The 18,292-nt window shown below is 55.5% G+C and overlaps 1 protein-coding gene across 5 annotated transcripts in view; it reads left to right on the plus strand.

Annotated features, from left to right (window-relative positions):
* The window catches only part of LOC121274071 (sialic acid-binding Ig-like lectin 13), a 43,989-nt gene that overhangs the window by 6,307 nt on the left and 19,390 nt on the right, over positions 1 to 18,292 (plus strand). The window contains exons 1-4 of one of the 5 annotated variants that reach the window (XM_041181210.1): positions 14,328 to 14,531; positions 14,632 to 14,716; positions 15,125 to 15,206; positions 16,068 to 16,434. The gene's annotated coding sequence lies outside the window, so the exon portion shown is untranslated. Of the gene's footprint in view, positions 1 to 14,327; positions 14,532 to 14,598; positions 14,717 to 15,124; positions 15,207 to 16,067; positions 16,435 to 18,292 lie in introns of those variants that run through there. The other 4 variants (XM_041181209.1, XM_041181213.1, XM_041181214.1 and 1 more) reach the window with 4 other exon arrangements.

Here is an 18,292-nt window from a genome sequence, read left to right on the forward strand (position 1 = left end):
GGTCAGTTCTGAGGGAGTACAGCACTGTGGGAGGGTCAATACTGACGGATTGCCCCACTGTGAAAGGGTCAGTGCTGAGGGAGTGCTGCACTTTATGAGGGTCAGTACTGAGGGAGTGCTCCACTGTTGGAGGGTGAGTACTGAGGGAGTGCTGCACTGTGGGAGGTTCAGTACTGAAGGATTGCTGCACTGTGGGCGGGTGAAGGCTGAGGGAGTGCTGCACTGTGGGAGGTTCAGTACTGAAGGAGTGCTGCACTGTGGGAGGGTGAAGGCTGAGGGAGTGCTGCATTGTTGGAGGGTGAGTACTGAGGGAGAGCTGCATTGTGGGAGGGTCAATACTTAGGGAGTGCTGCACTGTGGGAGGGTCAGTACTGAGGGAGTGCTGCACTGACAGAGGGTCAATACTGAGGGAGTGATGCAGTGTGGGAGGGTGAGTACTGAGGGAGTGCTGCACTGTGGGAGGGTGAGTACTGAGGGAGCGCTGCACTGTGGGAGGGTCAGTACTGAGGGAGTGCTGCACAGTGGGTGTGTCAGTACTGAGGGAGTGCTGCACTGTGGGAGGGTGAGTACTGTGGGAGTGCTGCACAGTGGGTGGGTGAGTGCTGAGGGAGTGCAGCACTGTGGGAGGGTGAGTACTGAGGGAGTGCAGCACTGTGGGAGGGTGAGTACTGAGGGAGTGCTGCACTGTGGGTGTGAGTGCCGAGGGAGTGCTGCACAGTGGGAGTGTCAGTACTGAGGGAGTGCTGCATTGTGGGAGGGTGAGTACTGAGGGAGTGCTGCACTGTGGGAGGGGGAGTACTGAGGGAGTGCTGCACTGTGGGAGGGTGAGTACTGAGGGAGTGCTGCACTGTGGGAGGGTGAGTACTGAGGGAGTGCTGCACTGTGGGAGGGTGAGTGCTGAGGGAGTGCTGCACTGTGGGAGGGTGAGTACTGAGGGAGTGCTGCACAGTGGGAAGGTGAGTACTGAGGGAGTGCTGCACTGTGGGAGGGTGAGTACTGAGGGAGTGCTGCACTGTGGGAGAGTGAGTACTGAGGGAGTGCTGCACTGTGGGAGGGTGAGTACTGAGGGGGTGCTGCACTGTGGGAGGGTGAGTACTGAGGGAGTGCAGCACTGTGGCATGGTTAGTATTGAGGCAGTGCAGCACTGTGGCAGGGTCAGTACTGAGGGAGTGTTGCACTGTGGGAGGGTCAGTACTGAGGTAGTGCTGCACTGTGGGATGGTGAGTACTCAGGGAGTGCTGCACTGTGGGAGGGTGAGTAATGAGGGAGTGCTGCACTGTGGGAGGGTGAGTACTGCGGGAGTGCTACACTGTGGGTGGGTGAGTACTGAGGGAGTGCTGCACTGTGGGAGGGTGAGTACTGAGGGAGTGCTGCACTGTGGGAGGGTGAGTTCTGAGGGAGTGCTGCACTGTGGGAGGGTGAGTGCTGAGGGAGTTCAGAGTGTGTGGAGATATCCTTTCCTAGCAATGTTTAAATAGAATTTAATTAAACAGAGATTCTTGTACTGTGTGTTATTGCAAAAGAAAGGATTTGAGGAACTAAGTCTTGTTCCCCTCAGCCTAAAAATAATTTCCACCGATTTCAATGATTAAGCATTGAAACCTCCCTCTCTGGGCACCAGTCTTGATTGAAACGACTCACATAGCACAGTGGGAGGGTCAGCACTGAGGGAGTGCTGCACTGTGGGAGGGTCAGCACAGAGGGAGTGCTGCAATGTGGGAGGGTGAGTGCTGAGGGAGTGCTGCATTGTCAGAGGGTCAGTACTGAGGGAGTGCTGTACTGTGGTCAGGTCAGTTCTGAGGGAGTAAAGCACTGTGGGAGGGTCAATACTGACGGATTGCCCCACTGTGAAAGGGTCAGTGCTGAGGGAGTGCTGCACTTTATGAGGGTCAGTACTGAGGGAGTGCTCCACTGTTGGAGGGTGAGTACTGAGGGAGTGCTGCACTGTGGGAGGTTCAGAACTGAAGGATTGCTGCACTGTGGGCGGGTGAAGGCTGAGGGAGTGCTGCACTGTGGGAGGTTCAGTACTGAAGGAGTGCTGCACTGTGGGAGGGTGAAGGCTGAGGGAGTGCTGCATTGTGGGAGGGTGAGTACTGAGGGAGTGCTGCACTGTGGGAGGGTGAGTACTGAGGGAGAGCTGCATTGTGGGAGGGTCAATACTTAGGGAGTGCTGCACTGTGGGAGGATCAGTACTGAGGGAGTGCTGCACTGTCAGAGGGTCAGTACTGAGGGAGTGCTTCACTGTGGGAGGGTGAGTACTGAGGGAGCGCTGCACTGTGGGAGGGTCAGTACTGAGGGAGTGCTGCACAGTGGGAGTGTCAGTACTGAGGGAGTGCTGCACTGTGGGAGGGTGAGTACTATGGGAGTGCTGCACAGTGGGAGGGTGAGTGCTGAGGGAGTGCTGCACTGTGGGAGGGTGAGTACTGAGGGAGTGCTGCACTGTGGGAGGGTGAGTACTGTGGGAGTGCTGCACAGTGGGAGGGTGAGTGCTGAGGGAGTGCTGCACTGTGGGAGGGTGAGTACTGAGGGAGTGCTGCACTGTGGGTGTGAGTGCTGAGGGAGTGCTGCACAGTGGGAGTGTCAGTACTGAGGGAGTGCTGCACTGTTGGAGGGTGAGTATTGAGGGAGTGCTGCACTGTGGGAGGGTGAGTACTGAGGGAGTGCTGCACTGTGGGAGGGTGAGTACTGAGGGAGTGCTGCACTGTGGGAGGGTGAGTACTGAGGGAGTGCTGCACTGTGGGAGGGTGAGTACTGAGGGAGTGCTGCACTGTGGGAGGGTCAGTACTGAGGAAGTGCTGCATTGTGGGTGTGAGTGCCGAGGGAGTGCTGCACAGTGGGAGTGTCAGTACTGAGGGAGTGCTGCACTGTGGGAGGGAGAGTACTGAGGGAGTGCTGCACTATGGGAGGGGGAGTACTGAGGGAGTGCTGCACTGTGGGAGGGTGAGTACTGAGGGAGTGCCGCACTGTGGGAGGGTGAGTACTGAGGGAGTGCTGCACTGTGGGAGGCTGAGTGCTGAGGGAGTGCTGCACTGTGGGAGGGTGAGTACTGAGGGAGTGCTGCACAGTGGGAGGGTGAGTACTGAGGGAGTGCTGCACTGTGGGAGGATGAGCACTGAGGGAGTGCTGCACTGTGGGAGGGTGAGTACTGAGGGAGTGCAGAACTGTGGGAGGGTGAGCACTGAGGGAGTGCTGCACTGTGGGAGGGTGAGTGGTGAGGGAGTGCTGCACTGTGGGAGGGTGAGTACTGAGGGATTGCTGCACTGTGGGTGTGAGTGCTGAGGGAGTGCTGCACAGTGGGAGTGTCAGTACTGAGGGAGTGCTGCACTGTTGGAGGGTGAGTATTGAGGGAGTGCTGCACTGTGGGAGGGTGAGTACTGAGGGAGTGCTGCACTGTGGGAGGGTCAGTACTGAGGGAGTGCTGCACTGTGGGTGTGAGTGCCGAGGGAGTGCTGCACAGTGGGAGTGTCAGTACTGAGGGAGTGCTGCACTGTGGGAGGGTCAGTACTGAGGGAGTGCTGCACTGTGGGAGGGAGAGTACTGAGGGAGTGCTTCACTATGGGAGGGGGAGTACTGAGGGAGTGCTGCACTGTGGGAGGGTGAGTACTGAGGGAGTGCTGCACAGTGGGAGGGTGAGTACTGAGGGAGTGCTGCACTGTGGGAGGGTGAGTACTGAGGGAGTGCTGCACTGTGGGAGAGTGAGTACTGAGGGAGTGCTGCACTGTGGGAGGGTGAGTACTGAGGGAGTGCTGCACTGTGGGAGGGTGAGTACTGAGGGAGTGCAGCACTGTGGCAGGGTTAGTATTGAGGCAGTGCTGCACTGTGGGAGGGTCAGTACTGAGGGAGTGCTGCACTGTGGGAGGGTCAGTACTGAGGGAGTGCTGCACTGTGGGAGGGTGAGTACTGAGGGAGTGCTGCACTGTGGGAGGGTGAGTACTGAGGGAGTGCTGCACTGTGGGAGGGTGAGTACTGAGGGAGTGCTGCACTGTGGGAGGGTGAGTACTGAGGGAGTGCTGCACTGTGGGAGGGTGAGTACTGAGGGAGTGCTGCACTGTGGGAGGGTGAGTACTGAGGGAGTGCTGCACTGTGGGAGGGTGAGTACTGAGGGAGTGCTGCACTGTGGGAGGGTGAGTACTGAGGGAGTGCTGCACTGTGGGAGGGTGAGTACTGAGGGAGTGCTGCACTGTGGGAGGGTGAGTACTGAGGGAGTGCTGCACTGTGGGAGGGTGAGTACTGAGGGAGTGCTGCACTGTGGGAGGGTGAGTACTGAGGGAGTGCTGCACTGTGGGAGGGTGAGTACTGAGGGAGTGCTGCACTGTGGGAGGGTGAGTACTGAGGGAGTGCTGCACTGTGGGAGGGTGAGTACTGAGGGAGTGCTGCACTGTGGGAGGGTCAGTACTGAGGGAGTGCTGCACTGTGGGAGGGTGAGTGCTGAGGGAGTGCTGCACTGTGGGAGGGTGAGTACTGAGGGAGTGCTGCACTGTGGGAGGGTGAGTACTGAGGGAGTGCTGCACTGTGGGAGGGTGAGTACTGAGGGAGTGCTGCACTGTGGGAGGGTGAGTACTGAGGGAGTGCTGCACTGTGGGAGGGTGAGTACTGAGGGAGTGCTGCACTGTGGGAGGGTGAGTACTGAGGGAGTGCTGCACTGTGGGAGGGTGAGTACTGAGGGAGTGCTGCACTGTGGGAGGGTGAGTACTGAGGGAGTGCTGCACTGTGGGAGGGTGAGTACTTTGGGAGTGCTGCACTGTGGGAGGGTGAGTACTGAGGGAGTGCTGCACTGTGGGAGGGTGAGTACTGAGGGAGTGCTGCACTGTGGGAGGGTGAGTACTGAGGGAGTGCTGCACTGTGGGAGGGTCAGTACTGAGGGAGTGCTGCACTGTGGGAGGGTCAGTACTGAGGGAGTGCTGCACTGTGAGAGGGTGAGTACTGAGGGAGTGCTGCACTGTGGGAGGGTGAGTACTGAGGGAGTGCTGCACTGTGGGAGGGTGAGTACTGAGGGAGTGCTGCACTGTGGGAGGGTGAGTACTGAGGGAGTGCTGCACTGTGGGAGGGTCAGTACTGAGGGAGTGCTGCACTGTGGGAGGGTGAGTACTGAGGGAGTGCTGCACTGTGGGAGGGTGAGTACTGAGGGAGTGCTGCACTGTGGGAGGGTGAGTACTGAGGGAGTGCTGCACTGTGGGAGGGTGAGTTCTGAGGGAGTGCTGCACTGTGGGAGGGTGAGTACTGAGGGAGTGCTGCACTGTGGGAGGGTGAGTACTGAGGGAGTGCTGCACTGTGGGAGGGTGAGTACTGAGGGAGTGCTGCACTGTGGGAGGGTGAGTACTGAGGGAGTGCTGCACTGTGGGAGGGTGAGTACTGAGGGAGTGCTGCACTGTGGGAGGGTGAGTACTGAGGGAGTGCTGCAATGTGGGAGGGTGAGTACTGAGGGAGTGCTGCACTGTGGGAGGGTGAGTGCTGAGGGAGTGCTGCACTGTGGGAGGGTGAGTACTGAGGGAGTGCTGCACAGTGGGAGGGTGAGTACTGAGGGAGTGCTGCACTGTGGGAGGGTGAGTACTGAGGAAGTGCTGCACTGTGGGAGAGTGAGTACTGAGGGAGTGCTGCACTGTGGGAGGGTGAGTACTGAGGGAGTGCAGCACTGTGGCAGGGTTAGTATTGAGGCAGTGCAGCACTGTGGCAGGGTCAGTACTGAGGGAGTGCTGCACTATGGGAGGGTCAGTACTGAGGTAGTGCTGCACTGTGGGATGGTGAGTACTGAGGGAGTGCTGCACTGTGGGAGGGTGAGTAATGAGGGAGTGCTGCACTGTGGGAGGGTGAGTACTGCGGGAGTGCTACACTGTAGGAGGGTGAGTACTGAGGGAGTGCTGCACTGTGGGAGGGTGAGTACTGAGGGAGTGCTGCACTGTGGGAGGGTGAGTACTGAGGGAGTGCTGCACTGTGGGAGGGTGAGTACTGAGGGAGTGCTGCACTGTGGGAGGGTGAGTACTGAGGGAGTGCTGCACTGTGGGAGGGTGAGTACTGAGGGAGTGCTGCACTGTGGGAGGGTGAGTACTGAGGGAGTGCTGCACTGTGGGAGGGTGAGTACTGAGGGAGTGCTGCACTGTGGGAGGGTGAGTACTGAGGGAGTGCTGCACTGTTGGAGGGTGAGTACTGAGGGAGTGCTGCACTGTGGGAGGGTGAGTACTGAGGGAGTGCTGCACTGTGGGAGGGTGAGTACTGAGGGAGTGCTGCACTGTGGGAGGGTGAGTACTGAGGGAGTGCTGCACTGTGGGAGGGTCAGTACTGAGGGAGTGCTGCACTGTGGGAGGGTGAGTACTGAGGGAGTGCTGCACTGTGGGAGGGTGAGTACTGAGGGAGTGCTGCACTGTGGGAGGGTGAGTGCTGAGGGAGTGCTGCACTGTGGGAGGGTGAGTACTGAGGGAGTGCTGCACTGTGGGAGGGTGAGTACTGAGGGAGTGCTGCACTGTGGGAGGGTGAGTACTGAGGGAGTGCTGCACTGTGGGAGGGTGAGTACTGAGGGAGTGCTGCACTGTGGGAGGGTGAGTACTGAGGGAGTGCTGCACTGTGGGAGGGTGAGTACTGAGGGAGTGCTGCACTGTGGGAGGGTGAGTACTGAGGGAGTGCTGCACTGTGGGAGGGTGAGTACTGAGGGAGTGCTGCACTGTGGGAGGGTGAGTACTGAGGGAGTGCTGCACTGTGGGAGGGTGAGTACTGAGGGAGTGCTGCACTGTGGGAGGGTGAGTACTGAGGGAGTGCTGCACTGTGGGAGGGTGAGTACTGAGGGAGTGCTGCACTGTGGGAGGGTGAGTACTGAGGGAGTGCTGCACTGTGGGAGGGTGAGTACTGAGGGAGTGCTGCACTGTGGGAGGGTGAGTACTGAGGGAGTGCTGCACTGTGGGAGGGTGAGTACTGAGGGAGTGCTGCACTGTGGGAGGGTGAGTACTGAGGGAGTGCTGCACTGTGGGAGGGTGAGTACTGAGGGAGTGCTGCACTGTGGGAGGGTGAGTACTGAGGGAGTGCTGCACTGTGGGAGGGTGAGTACTGAGGGAGTGCTGCACTGTGGGAGGGTGAGTACTGAGGGAGTGCTGCACTGTGGGAGGGTGAGTACTGAGGGAGTGCTGCACTGTGGGAGGGTGAGTACTGAGGGAGTGCTGCACTGTGGGAGGGTGAGTACTGAGGGAGTGCTGCACTGTGGGAGGGTGAGTACTGAGGGAGTGCTGCACTGTGGGAGGGTGAGTACTGAGGGAGTGCTGCACTGTGGGAGGGTGAGTACTGAGGGAGTGCTGCACTGTGGGAGGGTGAGTACTGAGGGAGTGCTGCACTGTGGGAGGGTGAGTACTGAGGGAGTGCTGCACTGTGGGAGGGTGAGTACTGAGGGAGTGCTGCACTGTGGGAGGGTGAGTACTGAGGGAGTGCTGCACTGTGGGAGGGTGAGTACTGAGGGAGTGCTGCACTGTGGGAGGGTGAGTACTGAGGGAGTGCTGCACTGTGGGAGGGTGAGTACTGAGGGAGTGCTGCACTGTGGGAGGGTGAGTACTGAGGGAGTGCTGCACTGTGGGAGGGTGAGTACTGAGGGAGTGCTGCACTGTGGGAGGGTGAGTACTGAGGGAGTGCTGCACTGTGGGAGGGTGAGTACTGAGGGAGTGCTGCACTGTGGGAGGGTGAGTACTGAGGGAGTGCTGCACTGTGGGAGGGTGAGTACTGAGGGAGTGCTGCACTGTGGGAGGGTGAGTACTGAGGGAGTGCTGCACTGTGGGAGGGTGAGTACTGAGGGAGTGCTGCACTGTGGGAGGGTGAGTACTGAGGGAGTGCTGCACTGTGGGAGGGTGAGTACTGAGGGAGTGCTGCACTGTGGGAGGGTGAGTACTGAGGGAGTGCTGCACTGTGGGAGGGTGAGTACTGAGGGAGTGCTGCACTGTGGGAGGGTGAGTACTGAGGGAGTGCTGCACTGTGGGAGGGTGAGTACTGAGGGAGTGCTGCACTGTGGGAGGGTGAGTACTGAGGGAGTGCTGCACTGTGGGAGGGTGAGTACTGAGGGAGTGCTGCACTGTGGGAGGGTGAGTACTGAGGGAGTGCTGCACTGTGGGAGGGTGAGTACTGAGGGAGTGCTGCACTGTGGGAGGGTGAGTACTGAGGGAGTGCTGCACTGTGGGAGGGTGAGTACTGAGGGAGTGCTGCACTGTGGGAGGGTGAGTACTGAGGGAGTGCTGCACTGTGGGAGGGTGAGTACTGAGGGAGTGCTGCACTGTGGGAGGGTGAGTACTGAGGGAGTGCTGCACTGTGGGAGGGTGAGTACTGAGGGAGTGCTGCACTGTGGGAGGGTGAGTACTGAGGGAGTGCTGCACTGTGGGAGGGTGAGTACTGAGGGAGTGCTGCACTGTGGGAGGGTGAGTACTGAGGGAGTGCTGCACTGTGGGAGGGTGAGTACTGAGGGAGTGCTGCACTGTGGGAGGGTGAGTACTGAGGGAGTGCTGCACTGTGGGAGGGTGAGTACTGAGGGAGTGCTGCACTGTGGGAGGGTGAGTACTGAGGGAGTGCTGCACTGTGGGAGGGTGAGTACTGAGGGAGTGCTGCACTGTGGGAGGGTGAGTACTGAGGGAGTGCTGCACTGTGGGAGGGTGAGTACTGAGGGAGTGCTGCACTGTGGGAGGGTGAGTACTGAGGGAGTGCTGCACTGTGGGAGGGTGAGTACTGAGGGAGTGCTGCACTGTGGGAGGGTGAGTACTGAGGGAGTGCTGCACTGTGGGAGGGTGAGTACTGAGGGAGTGCTGCACTGTGGGAGGGTGAGTACTGAGGGAGTGCTGCACTGTGGGAGGGTGAGTACTGAGGGAGTGCTGCACTGTGGGAGGGTGAGTACTGAGGGAGTGCTGCACTGTGGGAGGGTCAGTACTGAGGGAGTGCTGCACTGTGGGAGGGTGAGTACTGAGGGAGTGCTGCACTGTGGGAGGGTCAGTACTGAGGGAGTGCTGCACTGTGGGAGGGTGAGTACTGAGGGAGTGCTGCACTGTGGGAGGGTGAGTACTGAGGGAGTGCTGCACTGTGGGAGGGTGAGTACTGAGGGAGTGCTGCACTGTGGGAGGGTGAGTACTGAGGGAGTGCTGCACTGTGGGAGGGTGAGTACTGAGGGAGTGCTGCACTGTGGGAGGGTGAGTACTGAGGGAGTGCTGCACTGTGGGAGGGTCAGTACTGAGGGAGTGCTGCACTGTGGGAGGGTGAGTACTGAGGGAGTGCTGCACTGTGGGAGGGTGAGTACTGAGGGAGTGCTGCACTGTGGGAGGGTGAGTACTGAGGGAGTGCTGCACTGTGGGAGGGTGAGTACTGAGGGAGTGCTGCACTGTGGGAGGGTGAGTACTGAGGGAGTGCTGCACTGTGGGAGGGTGAGTACTGAGGGAGTGCTGCACTGTGGGAGGGTGAGTACTGAGGGAGTGCTGCACTGTGGGAGGGTGAGTACTGAGGGAGTGCTGCACTGTGGGAGGGTCAGTACTGAGGGAGTGCTGCACTGTGGGAGGGTGAGTACTGAGGGAGTGCTGCACTGTGGGAGGGTGAGTACTGAGGGAGTGCTGCACTGTGGGAGGGTGAGTACTGAGGGAGTGCTGCACTGTGGGAGGGTGAGTACTGAGGGAGTGCTGCACTGTGGGAGGGTGAGTACTGAGGGAGTGCTGCACTGTGGGAGGGTGAGTACTGAGGGAGTGCTGCACTGTGGGAGGGTGAGTACTGAGGGAGTGCTGCACTGTGGGAGGGTGAGTACTGAGGGAGTGCTGCACTGTGGGAGGGTGAGTACTGAGGGAGTGCTGCACTGTGGGAGGGTGAGTACTGAGGGAGTGCTGCACTGTGGGAGGGTGAGTACTGAGGGAGTGCTGCACTGTGGGAGGGTGAGTACTGAGGGAGTGCTGCACTGTGGGAGGGTGAGTACTGAGGGAGTGCTGCACTGTGGGAGGGTGAGTACTGAGGGAGTGCTGCACTGTGGGAGGGTGAGTACTGAGGGAGTGCTGCACTGTGGGAGGGTGAGTACTGAGGGAGTGCTGCACTGTGGGAGGGTGAGTACTGAGGGAGTGCTGCACTGTGGGAGGGTGAGTACTGAGGGAGTGCTGCACTGTGGGAGGGTGAGTACTGAGGGAGTGCTGCACTGTGGGAGGGTGAGTACTGAGGGAGTGCTGCACTGTGGGAGGGTGAGTACTGAGGGAGTGCTGCACTGTGGGAGGGTCAGTACTGAGGGAGTGCTGCACTGTGGGAGGGTGAGTACTGAGGGAGTGCTGCACTGTGGGAGGGTGAGTACTGAGGGAGTGCTGCACTGTGGGAGGGTGAGTACTGAGGGAGTGCTGCACTGTGGGAGGGTGAGTACTGAGGGAGTGCTGCACTGTGGGAGGGTCAGTACTGAGGGAGTGCTGCACTGTGGAGGGTGAGTACTGAGGGAGTGCTGCACTGTGGGAGGGTGAGTACTGAGGGAGTGCTGCACTGTGGGAGGGTGAGTGCTGAGGGAGTGCTGCACTGTGGGAGGGTGAAGGCTGAGGGAGTGCTGCATTGTGGGAGGGTCAATACTTAGGGAGTGCTGCACTGTGGGAGGGTGAGTACTGAGGGAGTGCTGCACTGTGGGAGGGTGAGTACTGAGGGAGTGCTGCACAGTGGGAGTGTCAGTACTGAGGGAGTGCTGCACTGTGGGAGGGTCAGTACTGAGGGAGTGCTGCACTGTGGGAGGGTGAGTACTGAGGGAGTGCTGCACTATGGGAGGGGGAGTACTGAGGGAGTGCTGCACTGTGGGAGGGTGAGTACTGAGGGAGTGCTGCACTGTGGGAGGGTGAGTACTGAGGGAGTGCTGCACTGTGGGAGGGTGAGTACTGAGGGAGTGCTGCACTGTGGGAGGGTGAGTACTGAGGGAGTGCTGCACTGTGGGAGGGTGAGTACTGAGGGAGTGCTGCACAGTGGGAGGGTGAGTACTGAGGGAGTGCTGCACTGTGGGAGGGTGAGTACTGAGGGAGTGCTGCACTGTGGGAGGGTGAGTACTGAGGGAGTGCTGCACTGTGGGAGGGTGAGTACTGAGGGAGTGCTGCACTGTGGGAGGGTGAGTACTGAGGGAGTGCTGCACTGTGGGAGGGTGAGTACTGAGGGAGTGCTGCACTGTGGGAGGGTGAGTACTCAGGGAGTGCTGCACTGTGGGAGGGTGAGTACTGATGGAGTGCTGCACTGTGGGAGGGTCAGTACTGAGGGAGTGCTGCACTGTCGGAGGGTGAGTACTGAGGGAGTGCAGCACTGTGGGAGGGTGAGTACTGAGGGAGTGCTGCACTGTGGGAGGGTCAGTACTGAGGGAGTGCTGCACTTTGGGAGGGTCAGTACTGAGGGAGTGCTGCACTGTGGGAGGGTGAGTACTGAGGGAGTGCTGCACTGTGGGAGGGTGAGTTCTGAGGGAGTGCTGCACTGTGGGAGGGTGAGTGCTGAGGGAGTGCAGAGTGTGTGGAGATATCCTTTCCTAGCAATGTTTAAATAGAATTTAATTAAACAGAGATTCTTGTACTGTGTGTTATTGCAAAAGAAAGGATTTGAGGAACTAAGTCTTGTTCCCCTCAGCCTAAAAATAATTTCCACCGATTTCAATGATTAAGCATTGAAACCTCCCTCTCTGGGCACCAGTCTTGATTGAAACAACTCACACAGCACAGTGGGAGGGTCAGCACTGAGGGAGTGCTGCACTGTGGGAGGATCAGCACAGAGGGAGTGCTGCAATGTGGGAGGGTGAATGCTGAGGGAGTGCTGCATTGTCAGAGGGTCAGTACTGAGGGAGTGCTGTACTGTGGTCAGGTCAGTTCTGAGGGAGTACAGCACTGTGGGAGGGTCAATACTGGCGGATTGCCCCACTGTGAAAGGGTCAGTGCTGAGGGAGTGCTGCACTTTATGAGGGTCAGTACTGAGGGAGTGCTCCACTGTTGGAGGGTGAGTACTGAGGGAGTGCTGCACTGTGGGAGGTTCAGTACTGAAGGATTGCTGCACTGTGGGCGGGTGAAGGCTGAGGGAGTGCTGCACTGTGGGAGGTTCAGTACTGAAGGAGTGCTGCACTGTGGGAGGGTGAAGGCTGAGGGAGTGCTGCATTGTGGGAGGGTGAGTACTGAGGGAGTGCAGCACTGTGGGAGGGTGAGTACTGAGGGAGTGCTGCACTGTGGGAGGGTGAGTGCTGAGGTAGTGCTGCACTGTGGGAGGGTGAGTACTGAGGGATTGCTGCACTGTGGGAGGGTGAGTGCTGAGGGAGTGCTGCATTGTCAGAGGGTCAGTACTTAGGGTGTGCTGTACTGTGGTCAGGTCAGTTCTGAGGGAGTGCTGCACTGTGGGAGGGTCAGTACTGAGGGAGTGCTGCACTGTGGGAGGGTGAGTACTGAGGGAGTGCTGCACAGTGGGAGGGTGAGTACTGAGGGAGTGCTGCACTGTGGGAGGGTGAGTACTGAGGGAGTGCTGCACAGTGGGAGGGTGAGTACTGAGGGAGTGCTGCACTGTGGGAGGGTGTTTACTGAGGGAGTGTTGCACTGTGGGAGGGTGAGTACTGAGGGAGTGCTGCACTGTGGGAGGGTGAGTGCTGCGGGAGTGCTGCACTGTGGGAGGGTGAGTACTGAGGGAGTGCTGCACTGTGGGAGGGTCAGTACTGAGGGAGTGCTGCACTGTGGGATGGTCAGTACTCAGGGAGAGCTGCACTGTGGGAAGGTGAGTACTGATGGAGTGCTGCACTGTGGAAGGGTCAGTATTGAGGGAGTGCTGCACTGTCGGAGGGTGAGTACTGAGGGAGTGCAGCACTGTTGGAGGGTCAGTACCGAGGGAGTGCTGCACTGTGGGAGGGTCAGTACTGAGGGAGTGCTGCACTGTGAGAGGGTGAGTACTGAGGGAGTGCTGCACTGTGGGAAGGTGAGTACTGAGGGAGTGCTGCACTGTGGGAGGGTTAGTGCTGAGGGAGTGCTGCACTGTGGGAGGGTGAAGGCTGAGGGAGTGCTGCATTGTGGGAGGGTCAATACTTAGGGAGTGCTGCACTGTGGGAGGATGAGTACTGAGTGAATGCTGCACTGTGGGAGGGTGAGTACTGAGGGAGTGCTGCACTGTGGGAGGGTGAGTACTGTGGGAGTGCTGCACTGTGGGAGGGTGAGTACTGAGGGAGTGCTGCACTGTGGGAGGGTGAGTACTGAGTGAATGCTGCACTGTGGGAGGGTGAGTACTTTGGGAGATCTGAAAGGGGTGTTGTTGTAGGGATGTTGGACGTTACAGTGAAATGGAGGCTTTAGGGGCTTGAGTCTGTTACAGAGAGAGTGGGTTTGTAGGGATGGGAGGAGTTTACAGTGAAAGGGAGGGTTGTAGGAGCTGGTGAATGAAACATCGGCATGCCCGCTTCTTAATGTACGGAGAGAAACCTGGAACGAGAGATTCTCCTTCTTCTCCTCAGCAAGCTGAAACTTTTCCTTATACCTGGTGCTCCCCAATCCTGCTGTGTGGACACATCATAACCACGGCATTGTCTGGCTGTGTGCAGCCAACATGGTCGAATAGGAATCAACAGAAATGTGATGTTGCTAAACTCTGTCCTCTGATTGGAATGTGCTTTCTGAATGCTGCACCTTTCTCATGCTGCGATAGATTGTAAGAAGCATTTGGGTTATGAATAAAATTACATTGATTAACACAAGTGATTAAAATGCTCAGCCTGTTCTGTAGATATTTATAGATTAAAATTCTTATTTTGCAGCCAAATTCTTGGCTCAAAGACATAGCTTCATATTGTCACATTTTCCAATCAGATGAATTCCTGTGCCCATCTTTATAATGTAAATTTCTAAGGTAAACATGTCACATTGTAGCTGCACACACTTGCCAGTGGATGATGCGATATGAAGGCTGCCTTGCTGCTCAGAAAGGGAGAGAAATATTCCTGTTGTGTGCATGAACTTCATGTGTGCATCAGACACAGACGTCAGATGCAATTTTGTGCAATTTGTGCAATGTATTTTAGACAGTGCTGCACTCCCTCTGTGCAGACCCTACGACAGTGGAGCACTCCCTCAGTTTAAACCCACCAACAGTGCAGCACTCCCTTAGTTCAGACCCTCCAACAGTGCAGCAATCCCTCAGTTTCGACCCTCCAACAGTGCAGGTCTCCCTCAGTTCTGACCGGGCGACAGTGCAGCACTCCCTCAGTACCAACACTCTGACAGTGCAGAACTCCGTCAGTGCTGTTCCTCAAATAGTGCAGCACTCCCTCGCTGCTTATCCTCCAGCATTGCAGCACACCCTCAATACTGACCCTCCGATACTGTAGCACTACCTCAATACTGACGCTCCAACAGTGCAGCACACCCTCAGTACTGAACCTCTGGCAGGGTAGCACTCCCTCAGTACTGACCCTCTGACAGTGCAGCCCATGCTCAGGATTTATCCTCCAACAGCATTTTTAAATATAAACCCTCAGAGCCATGGTAGAAATTTGAAGTTAACAAACAGCAAACAACAGAAAAGAAACATCACAGAGTCGTGATGAATTGGCCAACAGTTTGATTCTGTTGTAACGCATTGTGGTATTGCGCACTCATTCCTACTGCCTGTTTACTCACTCCTTTGCTACTTCCTCATTTTGTCTCACAGTGACACATCAACCCTTTCTAATTAAATACACAGAGGCAGAAGCACAGGAAGAGGTCATTCAGCACAAGCAGAGCTTGTGGGCAGTTCCTCCCCAGGCGAGCAGTCGGACAGGTCCTGGGTAAGTAACGGAACGATTGGAATTCACTTCCACGACCAACACCGTCCTCTGTTGATGTTGTTACTTTATAAAGACAGATTCCAATGATTGATGCCTTTGAAAGATTTCTACTCATTATTGAGACCTGGGTGTGAGGCTCAAGTGTGTTGTACTGAACAGCTTTCTAGCTCAAGGGATGAGGGAAGTACAGGGACATGAGCTTTGGGACATCCTGAGCTGGTGAAAGATGCTATAGAAATGCAAATCCTTCATTGTTCTTCTTTCTTAAAGCCTTGTAACTCTCTGCAGAGCACCTATCATCCCACAGAGAATTAAATTAGTCAGTGAAGACATTGTCTAAAAGCAGTTCTGATCTCTCGAGAGCTGTTGGACAAGAGGTGAGGTCTCATTAACTCCTTTCTCTTTTAGAGCTTGAGAGTGAGAATCTGATGAAATATCTGGGAGTGGATAATGATCAGGAAATCGTACTTCCTCCTGTCACTTCTCCAAGGTAATATCATCGTCAGCTCGGACAGATTTATGGTTAATAGTCTTTGTAAATGATCATTCTTATTGAGCTGTGATTGGGAACCGATTCAGCAGTGAGCCAGTGTATGAACTCACACTAAGTCCCACTTACCCATCACCACTAAGCTCTCTGACTCTTGGTCCTACAACATCTCAAACTTAAAATTCAGATCTCTTTGTTCAAATGCCTCCATTGCCTCACACTGCCTCCTTATCTCTGTAACCTCCTGCTTCTCTCCCAACCAACGTCCCAGATCTCTATGTTACTCCAATTCCGGCCTCTTGACCATCCCCCGATTCCCATCACTCCAATACTGGCAGCCGGGCCTTCAGCTGCCTGGGGCCTGAGCTCTGGAATTCACTCCCTAAACCTCGGGGATAGAGGAGATCAGAGGGTTTCATTTTACTGAGAATCACCACGACCACATCACAGCTGCAGTGAGAATAGACAGAGAGTCCAGCTTCACACTTCCTGTACAGTTTCACCATAGCAACCACAATATGGAAATAAAATAACTGAAAGTTAAACCGACGCTCAAACCAGTCAGTGTTGAGAGATGAGATGTTTACACAGTTTCCCTGTGTATCTTGTAGACACTGTGTTGGGTGGAAGACTGGCTTCACTAAACAGAGTCCTGAGGACCATGAGCCAACGTAGAATGAATTTGTCCACTCCTGTGTCCAGGATTCTCTTCCATCCGTTGTGAAACCTTGGGGAGTTCCTTGTGTGTCCTGTAGATGGTCCACACTGCAGCCACTGTGCCCCAGTGATGGAGGGGGTGGATATCGAGTCTAGTGGATCTACAAACCATCCAGAGTTAAATATTGATATTTCTCTCCCCAGTTGGACTGTCACAAGAGTGGAAAGCGACACTCCACGAGAGGTGACAGCGCAGGAAGGTTCGTGTGTACAGATTCCATGTCATTACAGTTATCCAGCACATTTGGAAAACCAAGGTGAGGTGGAGTCAGGTTTAATAACGAGAAACAAATTCCTTGGGCTCCCATTGCCTTTCACTCCAAGGATCACAGTCACGAGTTACCACGGTTCCACCATCGGACCCGGCTGTCTGGAGACCTGAAAGATGGCGACTGTTCCCTGATTATAAACAACATCAGACGGGAAGATGCAGGACCTTATTTTTTCAGAATAGAATTTGACAATGGTCCGAGCTATAACTATTACCCTGTAACCCAGCTTCACGTTTCTGGTAAGTGCTGTGTTATAATTAATCAACAATTCACATTCAACACTCAATGGGAAATAACACAATCTGTGACGTTTACATATTAACAAAAAACACAGCTTATTATAACACACTGTCTGATTCTCAATAATGTGGTGATAGCTTCCCATTCAGTCCTAAAGCAACCTCTAATAATAACTTTAATATCAATGATGAAAAGCATTAACTGTATTATCAGGTTATCCATTCCCATCAATCTCTCCTGCCCTGTTTAAAAGTCTGACGTATCGATAAAAGAAAGATGTGCATTTCTGCAGCGCAATTTACCACCTCAGGAGGATCCAAATCCCTTCACAGCCAATAAAATGATTCCTGAATTGTAGTCACAGATGGAAAATACAGCTGGCAGTTTGTGCACAGAAATATCCAACAAACCAGAAGGTGATAAATCACCCAGATCACTGAGGAAATGAGAAGCCTGTGAACTCAAACCTCTGGTCTGATGAAGAATGATACGGACTCGAAATGTTAACCCTGTCTTCCTCTCCACTGAGACTGTCAGACCTGCTGAGTCTTTCCAGCAATTTTTGTTTTTGTTTCAGATTTCCAGCATCCGCAGTATTTTGCTTTTAACTCCAATCTCTGGTCTGAGCCTCTTCTCTCATCCAGTGTTTTCAATTCACATGTCTCGGAGTGAACGTGTATTAAGCTGAGAGACAGAAACACCAAAGTCTCAAAGCAGGAAATTCTCTCCTGATAATTGTAACCTCTCAGATCTGATATCATCCTTATAAAAGTGCTTTCTCTTGTGGGACTGTGATTTCTATTTGAACTGATGCTTCACATTATATTTCTCTAAAAGGATCCATTCTCTGTCTGTTAGATTTCACAGATAAACCCACAATATTCCCTGCTGAAATTATTGCAGGAGAGCCTGTGGATGTAAGCTGCACCTTCAACACAACGTGCAATGGAACAGCAGCACCTGTCTTAACCTGGGACACTCCCACTGACGTACCTGGATCAGTCTCAAACACTGTAACTCAGAATGGTGTCACTCTGACCTATACTTCAGTTCTGACCCTGATCCCATCACTCAAACACCATGGACAAACTCTCAGCAATGTATTTTAGACAGTGCAGCACTCCCTCTGTTCAGACCCTCCGACAGTGCAGCAATCCCTCAGTTCAGACCCTCAGACAGTGCAGCACTCCCTCAGTTCAGAGCCTCCAACAGTGCAGCACTCCCTCAGTTTAGACCCTCCAACAGTGCAGCACTCCCTCAGTTCTGACCGGCCGACAGTGCAGCACTCCCTCAGTGCCAACACTCTTGACAGTGCAGAACTCCCTCAGTGCTGTCCCTCAAACAGAGCAGCACTCCCTCACTGCTTATCCTCCATCAGTGCAGCACACCCTCAATACTGACGTGCCAACAGTGCAGCACTCCCTCAGTATTGACCCCCTGACAGTGTAGCACTCCCACAATACTGACCCTCTGACAGTGCAGCACTCCCTCAGTACTGAACCTCTGACAGTGCAGCACTCCCTCAGTACTGACCCCCTGACAGGGTAGCACTCCCTCAGTACTGACCCTCCGACAGTGCAGCACTCCCCCAATACTGACCCTCCGACAGTGCAGCACTCCCTCAGTACTGACCCTCTGACAGAGCAGCACTCCCACAATACTGACCCTCCGACAGTGCAGCACTCCCTCAGTACTGACCCCCTGACAGAGTAGCACTCCGTCAGGACTGACCCTCTGACTGTGCAGCACTCCCTCAGTACTGACCCCCTGACAGTGCAGCACTCCCTCAGTACTGACCCCCTGACAGGGTAGCACTCCCTCAGTACGGATCCTCCGATAGTGCAGCACTAGCTTAGT

This window comes from Carcharodon carcharias (assembly GCF_017639515.1).
Source record: "Carcharodon carcharias isolate sCarCar2 chromosome 29 unlocalized genomic scaffold, sCarCar2.pri SUPER_29_unloc_24, whole genome shotgun sequence".
Lineage (NCBI taxonomy): Eukaryota > Metazoa > Chordata > Chondrichthyes > Lamniformes > Lamnidae > Carcharodon > Carcharodon carcharias.